At 43.5% G+C, this 20,325-nt stretch overlaps 2 long non-coding RNA genes across 3 annotated transcripts; both read left to right on the plus strand.

Annotated features, from left to right (window-relative positions):
* The first annotated feature begins 364 nt into the window (after positions 1–364).
* On the plus strand, positions 365–6,519 carry Gm33302 (predicted gene, 33302). 2 transcript variants are annotated; one of them, NR_168655.1, is made up of 3 exons: positions 365–541; positions 3,335–3,569; positions 6,092–6,519. It is a non-coding gene; the product is annotated as a predicted gene, 33302 (long non-coding RNA). The 2 variants fall into 2 exon arrangements; NR_168654.1 differs by lacking the exon at positions 3,335–3,569.
* Positions 6,520–16,673: 10,154 nt separating this feature from the next.
* On the plus strand, positions 16,674–18,995 carry Gm33357. The gene is made up of 4 exons (XR_379736.2): positions 16,674–17,179; positions 17,262–17,411; positions 17,717–17,837; positions 18,742–18,995. It is a non-coding gene; the product is annotated as a predicted gene, 33357 (long non-coding RNA).
* The last annotated feature ends 1,330 nt before the right edge of the window (positions 18,996–20,325 follow it).

Here is a 20,325-nt window from a genome sequence, read left to right on the forward strand (position 1 = left end):
ATCCATCAGTCTGTACAAATGCTGTTACTTTCTTCCTTCTTTCTTTCTTCTTTACACCTTTCCCCTTTCCTTTCTTCTATGCATCATTTAGGCAAAGAGCTTATCACCTGTTGGTTGTTAGGTTACAGAAAGTGCGGGGGAATCGAGTGTGGCCGCCTGGGCCAAGATGTTTACTGCCTTGCCTGAGCATGCACAGTGAGGCTGCATGCGTGGGCTGCCTGCCAGGCTGGACTATTCCTTGTGATCCGGACCTGTCAGCCAATCGGTGACCGACCTGAGCTCGTGCTTGGAGTGTGTGTGAATTCTGATTGGATGAGGTGGGGTGGAGCTAGATGAGGTCAGTTGGTGCGAGTATAGGAATTTTGTTGTTGTTACCCTTGCCGGAGTGAAGAGAGCTGTAAGAAAAAAGGCCACAAGTAAAAGGAGAAGCTGTTTCGTGAACCCGACTTGGTGTCCGTGTTGTTCCTGTCTCCGTTGGAGTGGAGATGACCTGCGACAAGTGGTGGCCCGTACGGGGAACTCATCATGTCGGTCGGCAACGGTAAGTAAAGAAAGAAAGTACAGGCCTTAGGAAATTTTAGTAAGGAAACTTTGGTAAACAGCGGTAAGGAAACTTTAATAAACAGCAGTAAGAAAATTTAGGTAAGTGGCCAGTTTAGAACGTCTTTAGTTAGACTGTAAGAGTCTGTGGAACTTACAAAAATTATTCTACTCTGTCAGAGGCACATGTCAACATTTATTGTAGTTATCTTAAATGTTCTCTGTCAATTCACTTTCTCTTAAGTTTTTTGTTGTGCTTAGTTCTGTTTGATACTTGAAAATGAGAGATCCGAGTGATGCCATGTTGTAAAGGGCGAAGGAAAATGCAGTTTTCAAATGGAGGGAATTCAGATTTTAGTAGACAAGCCAAAGAGATAGTATGGGTGTATTAAGGCCAGACAGGAGAGGCAGAGCAGAGCAGAGGCAAATGTCCAAAGTGATCTAAATTATAGACCAGGCAGCTTTACATTTTAAAAATGGGACTTGCATAGATAGTATGGCCAGGTATAGAGATGAAGTTTCCTGGGAAAAAAGGGATGAAGCATTAAGGTTCTCAGGTATAGAGACGAAGGTAAGGTTCTCAGAAAAAAAAGGATGAAGCCTTAAGGTTCTCAGGAATAGAGACAAAGGTAAGGTTCCTGGGAAAGAAGGAACAAAGCACTAAGGATCTCAGATATAGAGACAGAGGGAATTTAAATGACATGGGTTCAACTGCAACTAAAATGAAAGTAAAAATGTTAGCCATCTAGATCTTGGTCAGGGCGTGCTTGAGGGATGCCAGTGGAAAGTACACTGCTGAAGTGGAGGAAAAAGCAGCGCGCTTGAGGAGGCTAGGGGGATTGCTTCTCAGGCTAGCTGCCGAAAACCCAAACAGCTTAGACGACGAACCAAAGATAAGAAAGAGAAGAAGGAATCTAGCTCTGAAGGGTTTACTAGTGACAGCGACAGGACCGATAGTGACAGTGACATCTGTAGTCAGATGTCCCGCTGGAGGTTGAGGCGCCATAGGCCACCCGAACCATCAGCCCCTCCATTGCCTTCTCCTCCCCCCTATAAAGATGAGGGAGACAAAAAGAGAAAGCATAGTCTTCATGCAAAAGTCTGGAAAAATGTGCCCGCCATTGTGGGGGCCTTCCCAGTATTTCAGGACCAACAGGGGCAATGGTATCATGAACCCCTGGATTGGAAGTTTGTACAAAGATTGAAGGAGTCAGTTCGACTTATGGGGTCCAACCTGCCTTTATAAAATCTCGAACACACATTTAAACTCTGATAAAGGCAGTAAGAGTTAAGGTTAGGTACTTTTTGAGCAATTTTCTCAAAGATAAAACATTGCAACCTGCAGGAAAGCTCCTAAAGACTCAGTAGTAGGAACTTGAGCCATTCAAGGAGAATGCCTTAAATGAAAGAAAAAGAGAAAAGATGGTCTTATATAGTGGATGGGAGGACTAGCCAATAGTATTAGAAGGAAAACAACACTATGAAAGGGACCATTGTTTTGTGTAAGATAAAAACACTTAAAGTTCTTAGGTATGCATATGTATGCTCTATGTAAATATGTTACAAATTTATGTCTATAAAATCTGTATTTCAGTAAGCATTGAAAAGATATGGAAAAGACATTTAGTGAACAGGCAGGGAACAGAAGGTAGTGTGGTGTGGGGGGTATAGAACAGAATATAGCCAAGTTTGAATAAAAAGTTTTTCTTTATGTACTTCTGTGTTTTGAAAGTAATAAGGTGTTCACAAAAATAAGATCATGGTTTCCTCCCCCAGAGGGGTGTCTGCTATTTCCCCTGGAGATAGAATTGTTCAAATTTTGCTTTTGCCTAGTCACCATGCTAGCTTCCCTTCAAGGGGACTGAAAAGAGGAAATCGGGGCTTCAGCTCCACTGGAATACAAATTTGAAAGCTGGTATCCTTATGGTTAACCAAAGAGTGGATTGGTTGCGGGAACAGATGACTATTTTGGAGCAGTTAGTATTTGCTTCCTGCATTACTCATATGTCAGGAATGTGTGTAACCTCTGTTCAGTATCAGAATTTTTCCAAAGCTGCAAATGTGTCGTGTGCAATTGGTGCGATGTGGCTAGGAAATTGGAGTCATGATCTCGACACAAAGATGAAGGAATTGCTAGCATCGATTGTTGCCGTGAACAACACCCATGTGGAGATTGCAACTGCAAAGCAATGGATGGAGATCATCCAGGGAACTGTGGGATTCTTAAAAAATTGGGGAGGGATGGCCTTTTGAGCGCTCCTGCTGACTATTGTGTGTGGAGGAATGCTTTGGTGGATGGCACGTATGCGAAGGCGGCACAGGGCTGATAAATGAGCCTTAGTGCAGGCTATGGCAGCCTTGGAAGCAGGAACATCCCCCCAATGTTGGCTCAACATGCTGGATCAGTAATCAATGATGGGTAAGACCCTTATGTGCTCATACCAACCTAAGACAGAATGGCGAAAGTGAGTTCGTCACTCCCATGATGGGTAAGGATGTGGCACGGATGGGGCAACCTAAGACAGATGCTGATCCCAGAGCTACTAATAAAACAAAAAGGGGGAGATTCGGGAAGGAGGTGCAGCCACATGGGCCAAGTTGTTTACTGCCTTGCCTGAGCATGCGCAGTGAGGCTACATGTGTGGGCCGCAGCCTGTTCCTCATGATCCGGACCTGTCAGACTATCGGTGACCGACCTGGAGCGTGTGTGAATTCTGATTGGATGAGGTGGGGTGGAGCTAGATGAGGTCAGTTGGTGCGAGTATAGGAGTTTTGTTGTTGTTACCCTTGCCAGAGTGAAGAGAGCTGTAAGGAAAAAGGCCACAAGTAAAAGGAGAAGCTGTTTCGTGAACCTGACTTGGTGTCCGTGTTGTTCCTGTCTCCGCCAGAGCGGAGATGGCCTGCGACAAGAAAGCATCAAATTCTTACTGACCTTCGTTGCAGTGCAGAAGTAGAAGATGAGGTGGAACATGAGATGGCTTTCTGAGGACACCTTTTCTTAGGTTAAAAGCAAGCCAGGACATTTAAAAGTGAGTCATTTTAATTAGCAGGCAAACTAAGGAGTCTCACTGTGGCATATTCACACACATCCATCGTTTTGCCTCATTCTTACTTGATGCTCTTCTGTCATCTCTTGTTGGCCTAGTACCTCCCCAGATACTTTGTGCTTTAGTTCACATGAGTCCTGTTATGTCTCTATTATAATTCTTTTGTGGGAAAACATTTCTCCCCTCTTTTCCTCCTCCCTCCCTCGTGTGTGTGTGTGTGTGTGTGTGTGTATGTTTATATGTAAAACTAGATTCTGCATTAAAAAGCCCTGTGAGATATTCAATCAGGCCTCTGTCTTTTTGAGTCTGGCTTTTTTTGCTTGACTTATAATCTTTGGCTTCATCTATTTTCTTGTAGACATCAAACTCACTCTTTTCACAGATAAACAATATACCATTGTGTATATGTACCACATTTTTTTGATCTACTAATCTGCTCATTTTAAATTTGTTTATTGACATAGGGTCGTATGTAAACACAAATTGTCCTTGAATTCACCATTTGGCCAAGGATGTCCTTGAACTCTTGGTCATCTCCTGCTCTGACATTATAGTTGTGTGCCACCAGAACCAGCCTGCTGGTCATCTGTTGATAGGCATCTCATCGGATTCCATTATCTCGGCTATTACAAATAGTTCGGCAATAAACACGTAGTTTTGTGGTGTGCACACTTAGTATTCTTCAGGACATGTGCCTAGTAATAACTTGATCAAATGAGGGTTCTAATTTTAGATTTTGCTCCATACTGATTTCTATAGGGGCTGTACCAGATCACATGACCCTCGGCAATGTGTAAGAACTCTCTCCTTGAGAGTCCTTTGCCAGTAGCTGCTTTCTTTCCAGTATCCACTTTGGGGTGAGAGGGAATCTCAAAGCAGGTTTAATTTGCCTTTCCTGGAGCTCAATGCTTGGCCAGACATTCCTTGCCTCTCTATGTTTCTTCTTTGGAAACCCTATTTATTCAGTTCATCAATCCATTTGTTGGTTGTATGCTTTGTTTTAAGAATGTTAAAAGTTCGGGTTTCTTTTCTTTTCCTTTCTTTTCCTTTCCTTTCCTTTCCTTTCCTTTCCTTTCTTTTCTTTTCTTTGCTTTTCTTTTAAGATTTATTTATTATATGTAAGTACACTGTAGCTGTCTTCAGACGCACCAGAAAAGGGTGTCATATCTCATTATGGATGGTTGTGAGCCACCATGTGGTTGCTGGGAATTGAACTCAGGATCTTTGGAAGAGCAGCCAGTGCTCTTACCACTGAGCCATTTCTCCAGCCCCCAAAGTTCAGGTTTCTTAATAGATTCTAAACATTAACTGCTTGTCAGAGGAGGAAAGCGTTCTTGTCCTGTTCTGCAGTGGTCTCTTCAGCCAACCACTGTTTCCTTTGATCTGCAGACCGCTCTCATTCCAAGATCCCAGCAGTAGTTCTTCCAGTTATTTCATGCACTATTGGAGTCCTCAGAAAGCTTACAACGATCTCTGAGAGCCTTGCTCATGTCTCTCTCTCTAAGAAACACAGGTCTCAATATAGTGATCTTTGCTTTTCCAGTCTTACATGGAAGTCTTTGACCCAATAGGCATTTTTGTGGGGAGAAGATTGAATTCCCTCCCTCTATCCCTCTCCCTCCCTCCATCTGTTTGTCCCTCCCTCTGTCCCTCAATCCCTTTGTTCCTTCCTCTCTTCCCTCTCTCCCTCCCTCCCCTCCTCCTTCCCTTCCTCATCACCTTTATTTTTTTCTCTCTTTATTTTCTGCCCCCTCATTCTCTGCCTTATTTTCGCCAGTTTCCTGTCACTGTATGTTGAAGATGTATCTCTTCACTCCCATAATGTATGTTTCTCCACTTTAGTCAAAGGTTAGATGGTTTTGGCTCTGTGAGTTTATTTCCAGGTCCTCTTTTTATTCCATTGGTTTGTGTGCCTGTCTTGTGCATCTCTGTGGTCTATCTCCAGCATTACCTTTTCTGCTTAGGATTCTATTTGGCTATTAGAGATCTTTAATGCTTCCTTGTGAATTTAGAGTTGTTTTTCTGCTTCTGTGAGGAGTGTCATTGGGATTTTCAAGATACTAAATCTATAGATTGGTTTTAGCAATGTATTTTCACAATATTAATTTTGTTAATCCATGAGCATGGCAGGACATCTTCCAGAGTTTCATTTAGTTTCTTCCTTAAGTGTTTTTAAGTTTTCACTGTACAGTTTTGTTTTTTGTTTTTGCCTCATTGGTTGGGTTTTTCTCTAGTTACTTAAAATTTCTTTTTAAAAAGCTATTGTGAACAGGATGTTGTCACTGACCTCTTTCTCAGAAAGTTTATTATTAATGTGTAGAAAAGCCACTGACTTTCATATGTTGTCTTTTGAATCATGCTACTTTGCTGAAAGTGCTTATCAGTTTAGAGACTTTTCTGTGTACTCTTTAAGTCTACTTAGTGCAGGACCATGCTACCTGAAACAGGATAATGGTCCTGCCCTGTCTTCATCCCTTTATTTTCTTCTCTTTTTCCTGTTCTAGTTAAGGCTTTGAATACTACATTGGTGAGAAGAGAAGAGAAGAGAAGAGAAGAGAAGAGAAGAGAAGAGAAGAGAAGAGAAGAGAAGAGAAGAGACACTGCGCACATTGTCTTATTCCAGAGTGTGGAGGAGTGCTTTGTTTTCCCATAGTCAGTATCTTGTTGGCTGTAGGTTTCTCATAGCTAGCCTTCACAACATTGATACATGCCCCTTCTTTTCCTATGGATTGTGTCTTGAAAGAATGTTGAGCTTTGTCAATGACCTTTTCTTCAACCATTGAGATGAGCATATGATTTCTGTCTTTAAGTTTATGTATGTGCAGTATTACATTCATTGACTTGTGGAGCTGAACCACTTATACTGCTATAATGAAACCAATATGGTTATGGTTATGATCTTATAAATGCTCTTGAATTTGGTTTGCAAGCATTTTATTGACAGGTTTTGTATTCATCTTCATCTGGTATATTAGTCTATACTTTTATTTTATATCCTTACCCAGTCTTGGTTAAAAAAACAAAACAAAACAAAACAAAACAAAACAAAACAACACAAAGAAGAAAAAGAACCAAAAAGTTTTCCTGGCAGAAAGAAAATTTATAACAAAAATAACACAAATGTAAGAAAGTGGCTGAAAAACATGAAAATTATTTAAAAAAAACAGTAAAACTAAAATATATTAAAGTTTAATAGAAAGACAAAGAAAAACACCCACCAAAGAAAAAACACAAAAAGAAAATTAAAAAGATTGCCCATTAATGAAAATGCATAAACAAAACTTTACAAATGTGTGAACAATGAACAATAAAGTTTTCTAATTGTAAAAAAAGTATGGGAAAGCGAAAGTGCAGCCGGAAGTGTAATGGAAAGGAAAAAACAGCAGACACAACGGAAAAGAGGCAACATCTTAGAGCAAGCAACTCATTCTTAAACTCTTCAAAAGTCTTTTAGATTAAGATTAATTAATTTTATTATGTTATGTGTTTTGCCTGCACATATGTAGAAATCAGAAGAGGGTGTTGGATCCCTTGGGACTTTCGTTATACACAGCTGTGAGCCACTATGTGGTCACTGAGAGAAAATCTTCCCCAAAAGCAACAAGTGCTTCCCTGTGGAGCCACCTTCTCAGGCCATGTTTTTGTGCTCTTAGAAACTGACTGCTGGTAGGTTGGAGGGGTTGGGGAGTTGCCTTGTGCACTCTTGACTTTCCTGTGGTTTATGATGGTGTTGAGCCTGTTCTGGCTATGTGTCCTGTGTCTGGGAGAGCTTTCTTCACTTACTTAGAATCTCTTCTTTGCATACAGGTGCTTCTGTTGGTCACATTTAGCTGTGCAGCGTGTGGGTGGATGGTTTGTGTTCTAATGCTCTCTCTGAAGACTCTCCAGCTCAGACTTGCCCAGGTGGCTAATGCTGTAACTGAAGTACAGTGAGGTGGTTTCTCCAAAGTCTTTTGGGAGTTGGGAAGCAACCACGACAGTGAGACCTACGCAGATGTTTCTGCCTGGATACTTTCAAAATCTACCAGACACTGGCCACCCTGCCAGCAGCATGTCTTTGTGGATATTAAGTACTAGAGTTTCAGAGTTTGGAGACTCAGCTGTGATTCTAGAGACACATGGTTACTTGGAGAGCTTGACTCATGTTCTGACGTCAGGCTGAGGGCCATCAAACTCCAGAGTTATTCTCAGTTGATAAGATCTGCTACCAAGGGTACTCTTTCCCTATGCTCTTTACTGTATAGACCAAACCTTTTGCCAAGTGTGCTTTTATTTCATTACTATTCAGCTATATAGCTCTCCACAACTGTGTCCCAGGGCAGTGTCCCACCCTGTAGCTGTGGCTTGAATCATGGCGATTTGTGACAGTTCTCTGTTCTCAGCTCCCCTGGGCAGCTTGATTTTGGATAATAGGTGACCTTTTAATTCCATTGTATTTATTAGTTGTACACAGCACTGTATTTTCATAAGGATATCTAGTAGATGATTTTTTTAAGTGTTAGCACTCATAGCTGTAAACTTCCCTTTTAGAACTGCCTTAGTCATATCCCAAAGGTTCCCAATAAGCTGTGTTTTCATTGTCTTCTTAGAATTTTAAAATCTCCTCCCTGCTTCTTCAGTGATACATAGTTCACTCAAGTGTATCTGTGCAGTCTCCAAGCATTGAGGCAGGTCTGGTGATTACTCTTGCTATTGATTTCTAGGTGTATTCTAGTACGATCTGATAAGATAGAAGAATTTATTTTGGTTCTTTTCTGTTTGCTAAGCTGTGTTTTCTGCATGCCTTAGTTTTGTTTCCTGTAGCACTGACAAAACATCTCGACAAAAGAAGTGTAAGAAAGGGGTTATTTGGCTCACAGTCCTAGGCTATAGCCCATCACCGCAGGGAGGTCAAGGCAGCAGGAACCTAAAGCAACTGGTCATACTGCATCCACAGTCAAGAGCAGAGAGCAAGAATCTATCTAGTCATACCAGTGCTCAGCTAGATTTGTGTATTTTGTACTATCCAGGATCCCCTGACAAGGGAATGGTATACCCACAGTGGGCAGATCTTCCCCACTCATCAAGCTAATCCCTTATAGACATGCCACAGGGCACCTCAGTCCTTTACTGAGACTCCTCAGGTATTTGCAAATTGTATCACTCTAATAATTCAAAATAGCTGTCACAATGGCCTTGAATTCGATGTAAAAATAGTTAACCACCATTCCATGTGAGCAATAATGACTTTCCCTGGGTGACCTTTGCTAAGCCCTAAAAATTATTACTGGACTTGTAATTGCATACATGACACCCTTGGAGGTAGAGGTTCATCCTCTCAGGCCCCTGTCTTCCCCACAGTTTTATGCTCAGGCAATAGAGTCAAGCCCAGAACCAGCCAACCAGGACATGTTTGTCGTTGAGACACATCTCCAAGAACAGTGGCCTGGCAAGAGAAATGCAACTGGGGGAAGGTGTGGCTGCACAGAGGTTATGTCAGATACCTTGTACGGGCATTTTTTGCTGAGTGTCCACACAGCTGGCTGGGTCCTTGGATGACTCATGGCTGCTGTCACAGCACACACCTAGCTCGGAGGTCAGTGCACTCTCAGGTAAGTGACTATGCGGCTAAAATCTCTGACATTCATTAGGGGAGGTGCCCTTGCACAGCATACAATGTGAACATCCATCAAGCAGCTCCGCAGACAAGGGATGATAAATGAATATAACCCACGTGACACGGTAGATAAGACAAAGGTGAAGGAGCATGGAAGGGAGCAGAAAAGAGGGGGTGCTTTTTTAGCTCCTCAAAGGCTCTTGTGTGATATTTACTCTTTTGTTGCTGTGACAAATACTTGAGAAGAAAGAAACAAGAAAAAAAAACAGATTAAAGGAAGAAAGATTTATTTTGCCTTTCAGAGATTTCAGCTCATGGTCGGCTGCCTCCATTGCCTGTAAGTCTGTAGCAAGGCAGAAACATCACAGAAGGCAGGGCAGACTAAAGCCGCATGAATCACAGCCCCCAGCAAACAAAGACAAGAAGCAGGAAGGGGCCAGGGCAAGATACACTCTTCAGTGACAGCTTGCAAGTGATCTGCTTCCTCCAGCTATGCCCCGTTTTTCCATAGTTCAACCCCCAACTCCCGTTTAAAGCTGTTCATATTTAGAGTCTATCAGTAGATTAAACCATTGATTTGATCTGAGCTTTTATGTGCTAGTCACCTCTGGGAATGTCCTCATGGATAAACTCAGAGGTACATTTTACTAACCTGCCAAGAGTGAATCCAATCTGGTGACAGTCAGGACCATCACCTCTTGAAGTCCACAAGCTGCTTCTGGATTCTCTGAGTCTCTCAGGCTGTGAGCATGACCCTTTCTGTTTTGGATCTTTGCACTGCCTGTCTAGTGTTGCTTGAGTGACAGAGTCTGAGTGTAGCCAGTCCCCTAGGCCCTCATGCCACATCAGCGGATGGGATGCACCATACACATACTCCTGCTAAGTCCCTAATGCCCCGTTCCTAACGTGTCACAGCTGGGCAGGTTGACAGCTACTCAGGCCTTGCAGGGAGGGGGCAGCAAATGGTCTGTATCTAGAAGGAACATCTTTCTTTCTAGTGTGCTGCCTGGAAGGCCATCGTGGTCTTCCAGAGGAACTGAGGGTCTAAGGGTCCAGGTGGGGCAAGCTGGAACCGATGGTGTGAGGGAAACCTGGTGATTCAATGACCCCCACATGGTGGATGGTGCTAGTATTTGCATCAACAGTGCCATCACAGATCAAACTCTTCAGGGATCACATTTCTGATGTATAGTTTGCCACAAGGATTTCACTGAGGCTGGTGGTAGATTGTGTTTCTGGATCAACTTAATCACCTTCCTGGGGGAAACTCTGTGCAGCTTATCCTTGCTAATAAGCATCATTTATTTACTAATCTATCTGCTCAAGTATGAAAAAGGAACAACTACCCAGGAGCGCTCATCATGCCAGAGGGATCTTGAGATACACCGGCGCTGTGCTGCTGACTTATCTCGGGTTCTCCTTGGCCCCAGTTGCCGAGGCATTTCTGGCACTTCATGGAGCTTAAGCTGGGAAGGTTCTTGGTTGCAGAACTGCCTGGGGGTGTGTGTGTCTCATAGGGCTCCACAGCTGAGGGAGCAATCTCACAAGTCCTCTTCTCACACATGCCAGGGCATGCTATGGTCTAACATTTTCAAACAAAGCACATACAATTAGAAGGCAAACCGGTGTAGCTAGTAAAAGCAAAGGAAAACCAACAATCACAACAACAACAACAACAAGAACAACAACAACAACAACACCCCCAACAAAACCAGCATGTCGGTTCTGAGGCCAGGACTTGGGCTTGAATCCTGGAAATAGGTGCACCGTTAGGTGGGTGATATTGGACATCATGGTATGTGGGACAATGGTCCTTCAAAGATTTCCATGTCCCAGTCTCTGGAAACTTTGATAGGCTATCTCACATGGCAGAAGGGACTCTGTAAACAGCATTAAGTTAAGAAGTTTGGAATGAGATTACATTGGATTATCTAGCAAACCAAAGTAATCATAAAAGTCCATGTAAGAGGAGAGAGATGCTATACTACAGGATTCAAAGATGGAGGCAGGGGCTGTGAGCCAACAGATAAGGACAGTATCTAGAAGCTGTAGAGGCAAGAACATGCATTCTTCTCCAGAGACTTGGGGTGCACAGGGCTCTGGTAAGACACCGATTACAGCAAATGCATCAGTTTAGGCTTTGTGACAGCTGACACTGTAAGTTCCAGGATTTGTGTTTTTAAGCCAGTGGGTCGCACTTAGAGCAACAATAAGAATACAGTTCAGGGACTTGACTTATGTCTCACCTCCAAGGAGGTCATTTCCAGTGAAAGCAGAGAAGAGAGGGTAGAAGCTGCTTTCCAGGTGTGTGTGTGTGTGTGTGTGTGTGTGTGTGTGTGTGTGTGTGTAGCTGTTGTGAATGTGAAATGCAGCAGCAAGTTTGCAGTGACTCAGGGAGAGAAGAGGGAGGAAGGAGCAGAGAATGTCTGTCAGTGTGGGTCCCTGGACAGCACTTCTCATCTCTTATCTGGCAAAGCATCTGCTCTGATTAGCTTTTTGTCAAGTCGGCATAAGTTAGAGTCATCTGGAAAGGGGGAAACTCAATTGCGAAGTCTCTATCAGAGCAGCTCATGAACAAGTCTTTAGGATACTTTCTCGATTAATGGTTGATTTGAGAGGACTCAGCCCCACTGTGCATGGTGCTATCCTTAGGTTTTTTGATCAGAGGTTGTACAAGAAAGCGAGCCACAGAGAGCAAGCCAGCGAGCAGCATGCCTCTAGATCAGAGGTTCTCAACCTGTAGGTTATGACCTGTCTTAGGGTTTTACTGCTGTGAACAGACACCATGACCAAAGCAAGTCTTATAAAGGACAACATTTAATTGGGGCTGGCTTACAGGTTGAGAGGTTCAGTCCAGTATCATCAAGGTGGGAACATGGCAGCATCCAGGCAGGCATGGTACAGGAGGAGCTGAGAGTTCTATATCTTCATCTGAAGGTTGCTAGCAGAATACTGGCTTCCAGGCAGCTAGGATAAGGGTCTTATAGCCCACATCCACAGTGACATATATATACCAACAAGGCCACACTTACTCCAACAGGGTCATACCTTCTAATAGTGCCACTCCCTTGGCTGAGCATATAGAAACCATCACATGACTCCTTTGGATGTCACATGTCAGATAGCCTGCATGTCAGATATTTACATTATTATTCATAACAGTAGCTAAGTTACAGTCATGAAGTAGCAGCCAAAAATTTTATGGTTGGGGGGGGGTCACCACAACATGAGGAACTAGTAAAGAGTCACAGTATGAGGAAGGTTGAGAATCACAGATCTGTGGTCTCACCTTCAGTTCTGCCTCCAGGTTCCTGCCTCGACTTCCCTCAGTGATCAACTGTGATTGGGAAGTATAAGCCCATGAAGCTATTTCCTCTCCAAGTTGATGTTGGTCATGGTGTTTATCGCAGCAATAGAAGGCACGATAGGACAGTCCCTACTCGCTTTTAATAAATTTCAATCCAGTATGGGTCGATGCTTTTGTAAAATACAACAGAAATGGATCATTAGAAACAGGAGATAAAAGCGCTCCAAGTTTTCATTTCGCAGTTTTATGAGATGCAGTAGTCATGACTGCTCTGTATAATCACGTCCCTACACACTCTCCTTCATTCCCTTGCTTTCACTGGGTGGATGACAGCTTGGTGACTGTCCCCTGCTGCTGGCTCACACTATGAGCTCATCGGTACCGGAGGTAGGACTGGCAAAGTCAGAACATTGCAGAAGCAATGGGCAGAGTGCAGTCTGACGTATGAATAGAGGCTTACCAAGAAGGAAAAAAAAAAGCAAAACCACATTTAAAGCTTCAAAGTGAGGAATGTGTTGTGCTTCCAACATGAATGTCCAGGAAGGTCCATGTGATGTACTTGATGGCTCTAGATCCTTGACAAAGTAGAGAAGAAAACAATCTATGGTGTTAATGATAGGAATGTCTGTCTTCAGCTCAAAGCTCATTGGAAGAGTCTCCTACCATTAGGATCGAGTGATACCTTTTAGTGGAACCTCTCAGAGTTGCAAGAGTCCACGTCCCTTCTCTGGTTCAACCTTTCCCTGGCTCGTGAGGTTCTTTCTCATTCTCCCAGGTCACCTTGCCCTAAGACCTTCATTGTGTTCTTCCTTGGATTTGTGTGGGCTTCCACTCTTGCTAGGGAGCTCCTGAGGGCGCTTCCATAGGGGGCTTGTCTTCACAGCCTTGCCCTGTGACATGGTCCTATGCACACACCTGGGACAGAGCTTTCCATACTTGGTACTCAGTAAATCTCTGGTGGATGGTTAAGCACACCCAAGCATGTCCTTTTGTGTATCCATCTGGTTAATGCTAATATTCCTGTAAAGCTAAAGGCTAAATGCAGGTAGTGACTTTTTTCACTCTATGGTGCCTGGCACATAGTAAATTCATTATATAGACTTAGAGGAAGAGTGTGTATTCCATGGAGAACCCTAAGAATGACAGCCAACACTCAGAAGCACCTCTGGCCTCATGCCTTCTGCCATGGTTGGTGCTGAGACTCAGTAGTCACAGAAACTAAACATCAGCAATGACAAGAAGCATCACTGAGAAGATGTTTACCCTCCCCTCCCCCACAGAGAAACACAGTCGTATATTCTCTAGGATAACCAACGTATACATGCCCATTGGCTTTATTTTAGGGATTTCCCCAACATTGTTTTAGGCAGCCATAGGACAGACACATTGATAAAGCTGTGTTCCAGAATGGGAAACCAACAGCCAATCAACAAAGAAAAGCTGTGATTAAAAAAACATAAGCTAGTAACTACACGAGGGAAACAGCAGTTTGACCCATTTGCATACAGCATCCAGAAGACCTCCTTTAGTAACGACTTGCTTGGGTGACACATGCAGAATGCAGAAGGGCAGGATCTTGCATGTATTAAGGATCTTGCTCTAAATTTATTAGCAGATGTGGCTCTTGTCCTCTCTGATGCAGGTCACATCTGTGGTTCTGGCTTGGCAGGACCTGTGACTTCTTAGAGCAGAGTGGACAACTTTGGGTCTTGGGAGCAGATGCTGAGCTGGGCTAATGGTTGTTTGCTGTGCCTCTGTAAATGTGAGGCTGGAGGGCCAGCTGTCCACCTTCTAGCTAGTTTCTAAACCATTAATGGATTAAAACAGTGATTACACCTGAGCCCTCGTGATTTAATCATCTCTGGAAACACCCTGACAGACACACCTAGGGGAAAGCTTTATTAAACCCTTCAGCTCTCCCCAAAGCAATCAAGTTGACAACCACAATTAACTAGCACACTAGCAGTACACCCATGAGCAAGCTGCCTGTTCTCTTGGGTTCCAGTCTCTACGGCTGAAAATAGAAAGGGGAAGGGTCTGAGAAACTTTTCTTAATTGTTTGGAGAAGAGTGTAGACCATTGGTAATATGGGGTGATAGAAGGAGGCAAAAACCTTACTTCAGATAAGTATGAGGTGAGGACAGAATTTATTTGGTGTGTATAATTATGATATAGCACATATGAGACAATCTGTCTTTGCAATTTTTATTAAAATACAATTACATATTTTCTTTATTCCATTTCCTCCCATGACTCCCCCCACCTCCCACCCCTTACTTCCCGAAGTTCCTACCCCTTTTTATTGAATAATTGTGATTTATATACATATATATGAAAATATAAATACATCTTTCTGAATCTGTTTCTAATTCAAACATTTTGCAGCATACTGTTTAGTCATGTTCAAGCCACATAGCCTTCTTATGTGTGACACATTTCTAGCCTTCCTTTCCCCTGGCAATATGGAGACTGTGTACTCAACCCAACAGGCCACACCCCCTAATGGTGCCACTCCTTTGTGATTAAGTATTCAAGTTATGAGTCTGTGGGAGCCGTTTTTATTCAAACCACTACAGATGGTTACTATGAATAATGATACTGTGAATATGGTGCACATCTCTCTCATGAAGATGCTGCTTCCAGCGTTACTCTTAGGGACTTGTTCAGAAATTCCACTTCTGGGTCACCTGGTGATTCTGTTTTTAAGGTGTTTGTTTGTTTGTTTGCCTGTTTTTTTGTTTTGTTTTGTTTTTGATATAGGGTTTCTCTTGGTAGCCCTGGCTGTTCTGGAACGTGTTCTGTAGGCCGGGTTGGCTGTGAACTCACATAAATCCATCTGCCTGTCCCTCTCCACGCCTGGTTGGCTTTGGTTTCTTTACATCTTGGTTTGTTTGTTTCTAGAGATAGTCTCCCACTATGAAGCCCAAGCTGGCTTCGAACTTATGATTTTCCTGCCTCAGCCACCAAATGGTGGGGCAATGTTACCAGCATATGCCATCATGCCCTTGATCACTTTTTAAAAAATATTCTTGCCAATGCTTATTGTTCTGTTTTTACTTTTACTTATTTTAATAGTTGTCAACCTAATGGATGTGAGGGAGTATGAATTTAATTTTCCTTTTCTCTATAAGTGGTATTTTGGACATTTTTATGTGCCTTTTGACCATTTGTATCAAGAATGTCTATTAAAAATCTTTGCCCATTTATTTTACTTATGTCAATTAAGACGTTAAGAGCCAATAGTATTTTGGAGGGTGATTTTTTAAAAAGCACTTATTATTGTATGCATGTGTGTTATATTCGCTCATGTGTGTGCATGCAGAAGTCAGAGGAAAATTTTATGAATTATTTCTTCACATTTAGGTAGGCTCTGGGATTGAACTCGAGTAAGTCCTTGGGCTTGCAGGCAAGCACTTTATCAGCTGAGACATCTTGCTGGACCTCTTTAACCATCTTAAGTAAAGGATTTTTTTATTTAATTGTAGGAATTCTGAGTATACAACCCAAGCCCAAATTAATCAGGTTTAGGAAACAAAGGCCATTTCCCCAAGTGTTCTGAAACACATGCATCCTTCCTACTCACGGAGTCTCTCATTCAATCTTCAGAGAAGTCTGGAAAGCTATTGTGATCTATTGTGGTCACCTCCACTGTCTTCCCTACAGGAGCAAGAGACTGAGGCCACCAAAGTCTTTGACCAGAATCACAGGTTGTAACCAGCAGGTCAGGGACATCATAGCTGGGGGTCAAAGTGGCTTGAGTCCAGAGTTAAGCTCTGAAATTCTTATGTCTGCTTTTTGGCCACTGCTCAGATCCAGGTGTATCCTCACTGTCTGTACAACACAACCCATGCCCTTTGCCACCATCCTTGCTTTACCATCTCTTGCCTCAAGACACAGAGATATGAGCCAAGTTTATAAACCTCTCTTAGATAAGAGTCTGGAGTCAGAGATGTCAGGCACTTTCAACAAATGCTTGCTAAGCACCTACCGTATTCCAAGCATTAAATGGGATTCTCAGGACTCTAGGACAAATAAGACCCAGTTAGTTCTCTGGTTGTCCACACCGAGTGGAGGAGGCAGATACAAAGGCCCATGCTGTTGTTAGTTTAGTTTTCTGAGGCTGGGTCTTGTATGTAGCTCAGTTTGCCCTGGTATCTGCTTGGTATCCCAAGCTGGTCTCAAAACCATGGCAATTCTGCTTGCCTCAGCTTCCTGACCACTGGGTGGCAGGTATGAGTTACTATGTCTGGCTCTTTTTAATTTTTTTTATATGCCTACCTGGCTGGGCCATAGCATCCAAGTCAAGAAATATTCTACATGGGCATAAAAGGTGTTTGGATCAGAGAACTGAGTGGCTCAGATTTCCCTCTACTCAACTGAAGACCTGAAGAGAACAGGAGGATTCCATTGAGTGAGAGGCGCTTCTGCCTGGCTTCTCACAGCCCGCACATTGGGTCTTGTGTTTGGGGCGAAGCAGCTGCTCTTCCTTCTGAGTCTCCGCTCTATGGGCTTGTGATTATTGGCTGCAGACTTAGATGTTATCGGTAATCACATCAGCAAGGCCCAATAATGAATCTCTCTCTGCACAGGACATACTAAAGCATCCTTCGCTGGCTCCTCTACACAGACGCTCCTCTTTGTGACCCTATTTTCTGGTTAATAAGGCTGTCTTTTACTTGACTACACAAGGTAGGGATTTTTCGCTGAGGGCAGGGACCACATCTCATTGTTTTTTTGTTTGTTTGTTTGTTTTGTTTTTGTTTTTTTCCAGCTCCAAGTGCAGGGTGTGCACTGTTATTGGAAAGAAATACCCAAAATGAATCCACAGTTGGTCCCAGGGCTGGGGAGAGAACTTGACTTCTGGAAGCCCAACTTTGTGTTCCTGTCCCTGATTAGGAAAACCTTGTTTGGAGCTGAGACGGTAAATGAAACACAGCGATTGTCCTTCGAACAGAAACAGAAATTTGCTTGACTCAGAGATAAGCATTTTACTTTTACAACACGGTTGGCATTATGTTTGAAGCTGAATACATTAGACCTTTTACAATACAGGCTTGGTGTTGGGCTGATACCCGACTCTGCTCGCATTAATGGAATGAGCCTGGAGGCTTTAATCACAGCTTGTGGTTCAGTCTGATTGACAGTGTTTCCATTTTTTAAGGTCCCCATTTTTTTTTTTTTGCATGTGAAATGAATGAGTCCCTTTTCATTTTGTCCCTATAATAGAAGATGTCCTCATTGTGGAAGGAAGTGTCTACAAGCAGCCCATTAAACACGAAGCCCTGCTGTTGAGTCTCGTGGATGCCGTCATGCAGGGAAGCCTTGTCTGGAGGTGTGCAATGCCAGGGTATGTTGCCCAGATTGTGGGGCTGGGAGGCAATTTGTTCATCATCTGGGGAGTCAGGCTTTAGCATTGTCTACCTTCAAAGGAATTTCTGGTCTGTATGCTACTTGAGCATCCTAGAAACTTCAGCTTCAAGTGAAAGGGGACCTGGAAGGAATAAGTTTGGGGTGGATGGCTCAGGCTGGCCTTGCTGGTAAAGCCAGGCAAGAGAGCCAGAGGTGGCCTGGTGCACTGCCCTAATCCAGGGAGACTTTACCTTGTGCCATTCACTCCTTATCTCTCCATTTCTTCTGTTTTGCAGTGGACAGTTCTGATGGTTTGAATAGGTATGGCCCCTATAGATTCAAGTGTTTAATTGGTTAGCCACAGGGACTGGCGCACTTAGGAGGTGTGGACATTTTGGAGGAAGCATGTCACTGTGTAGGCGGGCTTTGAGGTTTTCTTTGCTCAGGGTCCACCCAGTGTGGAAGATGGCCTCCTCCTGGCTGCCTTTGGATCTTGGCTCCTCTAGCACCATGTCTGCCTGCAGGTTATCATGTTTCCTACCATCATGATAATGGGCCAAACCTCTGAAACTGTAAGCCAGCCCCTGAAGTGGAAATTTCTAGTTCCCTTGGAAACTCAATTATGTCATATGCTGTTTTACAGGAACAGGCACAGGTGAAAGGATGTTTTGCTTGGAGCAGACACATAAAAGAGTGTTGAAGCAGACATGTGAAAGCATGTTTTGCTGAAGCACAGATGTGAGAGAACATGTGATGTTTAGAAAGAATATAAACATGATGCCATAGATAGTGGGAGGAGGCTCCGGCATTGGTTCACCCTGCTCTGCCTCTCTAGTCTTGATGCTCTTGTATCAATGCACCTTACACTGCATTGCTGATTTTTGCTTGTCATGACTTTGTAGAGAGCAACTCACCAAAGAAGTTCTTGTGATATGCTGGTGGTTTCCTGCTGCTTCTGTGGACGCGCAGATCATCGGATCCTTGCAGTTTCTTTTGGATCAAACTGCCACTGCTGATTTGTGTTGGTGTTTTGCTAGAGGACTGGACTGCTGACAGTAGAGATTGGAATCACCCCAAAGAACTATTTCTAAGCAGATCCACAACCCCCATTTCCTGTTAGCCTTTCTTTTCCACTACCTCTGGTGGGTGGTTTGCTAGAAGGGAGGTTGAAACATTTAAGAACCTTTATTAAGGTAGGTTTTTTAAAAAATCTAAGACTAGAAGCCCTGATTAAATGTTTGCCTTTTTAAGAGGAGCCTTGGTCATGGTGTCTCTTCCCAGCAGTCTAGAGTTCTGTTTCCCAAGTTCTCATGGTGGATATGGGCCATTGCTGACAGTACTTATGTTTGAGTATGACAGACCACGCTTCTTGGAGAGTCTGGCCTTGTTCTCTATCCCTAGTGTGCTGTCTTGGCTGTACAGGCCCAAGTATGGAGGGTGGCTGCATAACCACACAGAGCTTCTGCTGCAAGCTCGTGGGTAGGTGGAGAGGGTGCTGCATAGCTGGCTGGTGATCCAGGAGATGTCTGAGTACCAAGGAGAGGCTCAGATTCACACTGCAAGTGTTAGTGCTCAGACTGCAGGACTGGAGGTCGCATCCACACAATGACATCAGTCAAAAAGGGCCATAGAGCCTGCAGGTGACTAAACTGAAGTTCCATATGCTTAGAGCTGGTACTGCTCTGGTTCTCTGTCTTCTCAGACCTGCTCCTTTCTGAATAATCTGCCACAGAGAGAAAGCTATTGACACTCAGAAACATCATTTCTACCCAGATCTTTACAGAGAGAAGCAGAACAATTTGTTGATCTAACGTAGAGAGGAAGGTGGGGGGCTTGGAGCAAAATTCGTAATTCTTTTTTCAGAAGTCTTTAACTTCATAATACCACACTGCTATTTACAGACTGGACTGTTTTCATGGTGAAAACAGGAATAATGATCAAGAAAATGCACCCATAATGAATAAAGATGCTGCGATATACAGTAGGCTGGAATTGCTGGCTGCAGGCACCTCAGATGTAGATCCCACCCTGCAGAGGCTCATAGCCCTCCACTGCACGTGGTGACTTACCAGGGGACTTGTGTATCCACCATCTCCTCGTCAATAATACGCTGGGCCTGTGGGTGATTTCTCCGTCTGGCATTCCATCCACCCACACAGGAACACACTGATTTTGTTAGCTAGCTCCTGGTCCTGAGTAAAAGCTGTTTATACAACGGTGTCACTCACCATGGATAGCAGCCTCTCCGTACCCAGGGATACACTGTGTGTGTCCACCCAGCCATGCAGACAGTCTAAGTTTGAGTTTATTTGTGTCACTCCATATCTTGTATCATTACATTTGGGGACATGTCCTCACACTCTACAACTCTATTGTGTCACCTCTTAATTAGCCCCTGCCCCTTCCTTATTGCCTGGAGTTTCAGGAGACCTCACTCCATTGTGTGATGCTATAGCACAACATAACAGACCGGGGGGGGACAGTTG

This window comes from Mus musculus, chromosome 9, assembly GCF_000001635.26.
Source record: "Mus musculus strain C57BL/6J chromosome 9, GRCm38.p6 C57BL/6J".
NCBI lineage: Eukaryota > Metazoa > Chordata > Mammalia > Rodentia > Muridae > Mus > Mus musculus.